General features: G+C 51.0%; 1 long non-coding RNA gene across 1 annotated transcript; it reads right to left on the reverse strand.

Annotated features, from left to right (window-relative positions):
• Positions 1-1,023: 1,023 nt before the first annotated feature.
• Positions 1,024-1,931, reverse strand: LOC145792397 (uncharacterized). Its single transcript, XR_014331797.1, has 2 exons — positions 1,832-1,931; positions 1,024-1,623 (listed from the first exon to the last, which is right to left on the reverse strand). It is a non-coding gene; the product is annotated as an uncharacterized LOC145792397 (long non-coding RNA).
• Positions 1,932-3,362: the final 1,431 nt, after the last annotated feature.

Consider the following 3,362-nt stretch of genomic DNA (forward strand, 5'->3'; position numbering starts at 1 on the left):
TTCCCCATTGCAGATCAGAGATCGAGCGTCATGCGCTGTGAGCCCACACATCCGCCCTAAAGCCTGAGCATGGCCAAAACGGAGCTGGGGGAAGATCACTTCAGAGCATTCACACTCCATCAAAACCTGAAAATCTTCGAAAGTGGGACACATCTCTTGGCCGCCAAAGCTAAAAATGTGCGTCACTGGGTTCCAGAACCTTGCCGCGGCATGGAGAAAAGGGAGCTGTAGCGGGGTACGGCTCAGCGTGAATAGTGCATTCAAGCCGAAACCCCGGAAGTTCAGCTTTTCCGAGCCATCTAGAGAAGAGATCCAAGATGTGAGATTTTCCGCGAGAAACGTCTCCATCTTTGTGTAAAACTAAGATGAAATGAATGTTCCCGAAGTTGAGGCTTTTATAGAGGGAAAAACACTATTCACGGGGACACGTGTCAAAAACCAGGTGGCTGCAGGAATAAGTGGCCGGCCGACCACCTTTTCTGGCTGGCCGGCCATTTACTTTTTACAAAACTGGCCGGCCGGCTCCCTCTCTCCACAAAATTGGCCGGCCGGCTCCCAAAGGTGGCCGGCAATGCTGCAGTGTATCCCCTTGGCCCTGTTTTACCCTTCGAGGGAAAGTTTCAAGCATTTCCATGCAACGGGAGAGTCAAAGGCCTTCATTTCCCTCTGTTTCGGATGCGTTCCGGTGCCCAGATCGTCCGAAGTACACTCTGTTGTTGCCGAGTTTTGTTTATCGAGTTGTTGTTTTGCTTATCGAGTTGTTTGTCGAGCGGACGTGTTTCGTGTTTTTGAGTCATTGCGCTCTGTTTAAGCAATTTTTTTTAAGTCTTGTTTATTTGCGTTGTCAACGTTATTGCATTTTGTTTATTGAGTTGTAAGCTTCCTAAGGTTCTGTTATATCTTAGTAAGTTGAGTTGCTTAGTTTGTTGCGTCGGTTCACTACCTGACTTGGTGATTACACAATGCACATTACCATTCTATTTCATTTTTGTGCAAAATAAAATGATGCGATACGATGCTAAAAGTTTAAAATACAAACACCTTTTCAAAAGTTGTTTCATTCCATCATGTTTTACAACAAACAAAGGTACAAGTTTTACAAAAAATAAAACTGCCTAACAATGTGCAAAGTGCTACAAACTACTAGCAAAAAGAAAAATAAAGCAGGAAACAGCGGCATCAATGTCCTCGGGAGCGGGAATGAGAAGCACTCCTCATCCTCTTCTGCGGGACAACCTCTGCACCATCATCATCATCTGGGTCGGAGCTGTCATCCTCAGGATCCCCCTCAGCCTCGCCTCTGTTCCCCGAACCAAGACCGGAGCCCCCCTCCTCAGCAGATGTCTCTGACTGACGGTCGGTAGCCTCCTCCTCCTCCTCATCATCCTCCTCCTCCTCCTCCTCATCAGGCTCCGCCTCTACAACGTGAGCCCTGCGTCTGCGGACAGGCCCTTCTCGAGCTCCTCGAAAAGGCCTAGATGGCCCGGCTCCTCAGAAAGGCCGGGATGGCCCAGCCCCCTGAAAAGGCCCGGATGACCCAACTCCCTGAAAAGGCCCAGATGGCCCAGCTCCCCAAGGAGGCCCAGGTGGCCTGGCCTGCGGTTGACCGGACCATGAAGGCATCTGAAAACAAAGAGTTCAATTCAAATACATCAGTCCAAATATATACATCAGATGCAGATACAAGCAAAGGCTACGTGAAGTGGGTGCATGTAAATACAGTGTACAAGTGGGGTGGGTGTCAAATGTGCTCTACACAAGTAGTCTATCGATGTAGTAGAAATCAGCATGTCATCAGAAGTATGATAAATGCCAGAAAACTGAAGGGTACCTGAATGCCCGCGATAGACAACTGTGCCTCCCTCCGCAGGACCATGCCCTCGAGTATGGCCACCAGTCCAACCACCTCCTCCATGTACCCTCGCGGTGGCTGCAAATATGAGCTCATAATCATCAGTGAACAAAAGAATGTCTAAACATCTGAATGATGAATGAAAAAACAGTGGAGCATACCAGCGGTGAGTCAGGATCAATGGCGTATCGATCACTGGGCATCGGAGGCTCTAGCGGGATCGGGGTCGGAGAGATAGCCCCATACTGCCACGCCATCAACTCGGTTGGCATATCTGGCCATCCAGGATGAGGATAAGTCGACGGAATCGGAGGAACCGGTCTACCCCCACCTCTAGATGCACCAGCCCCGCTGGTGGGAGGGGCGTCTGCAGCCCGAGCCCGGGCTTGGCCCGAGGATGACATACCAGCAGGCCTCGTCATCGGGGTACGAGCTCCCGTCAATGGAGGCATCAAATATGTATGACGGTAAGTGTTGTAATCCCCCTCCTCGAGATATAGCAAAGCATCGCTACCCAGCATAGCGCCGACTACCTCTGAGAAAGAGAGCCTGTCAGCAGTCCGCATACTGACTGGGGGTACTGCGGGAGGATCCTGAGAAAGATACCCCCATACCTGACGCAGAAAGCGTTCCCCCAGAAACCATGCCCTGCCAACCGGCCCTTCGAGCAGGACCCTATACTGGGAGGTGTCCGACCCTCCAGTATACTGAAGTCGGAGACCATCACCCAGGGGCGCCCAGGGCTGCCATGTGATCTGCGGATGATAAATGCATAAACCAATCAAAAATCGAGAATATACAGAGCAAATCAAAGATGAAAATGAAAGGAACTGAAAGTTCTGAAGTACCTCCGACTGTCGCACAGTGTCAAAATACTGTCTCAAGTAAGGGAGAGACTCTCGGCATCTCGGCCGGTGCGGGCCCTCAAACACTAGTGAATATAGGGTCATGGGGGGCCCTGCCACCTCCAACTCTGGGGCTAATGCTGGGAAGTATACATAGACCCATAGCTGAGAAAAGCAGTGTAGAATGTAAGTACGAAATGCTGAGAGCAAAATACAGACTGTAAAAGTGCGCTGTGTGTGCAATGTACCAGTAATGAAGAGCAGAAATGTAAATCAAGGGGACAGAAAAGTACCTCCCAAGCTCTCCAGTAGCCGCCAAGTAAATCTCCCCGCCCGCGGGAGGTCGCGCTCATATAAATGTAAAGGGTAGCCAGGCCGGCGCCACCCCAGTCATATCGACTGACCTGTGATAGGTTAACCAGAGCGCTCAGCAGGTATAGCCCGACTGTGTTCCCTCTATCGGCGAACAGGGTAGTCCCGAAGAGGAACATAAGGAAACCATGAGCGTACTGCTCCGTCTCCTCCGGAGTCTCGGGCACCATCTCCGCCCGCCGAAAGTGGGAAGAGAACCAAGTGTATCGGACTCTCCCAGAAACCCTGTCAACAGGCGGGCGAGCCCCAAATAGATACATCCAAGCGGCCTCCCACTCACCCATATCCTCATC

This window comes from Camellia sinensis, chromosome 6, assembly GCF_055761805.1.
Source record: "Camellia sinensis isolate YWXY chromosome 6, ASM5576180v1, whole genome shotgun sequence".
Taxonomy (NCBI): domain Eukaryota; kingdom Viridiplantae; phylum Streptophyta; class Magnoliopsida; order Ericales; family Theaceae; genus Camellia; species Camellia sinensis.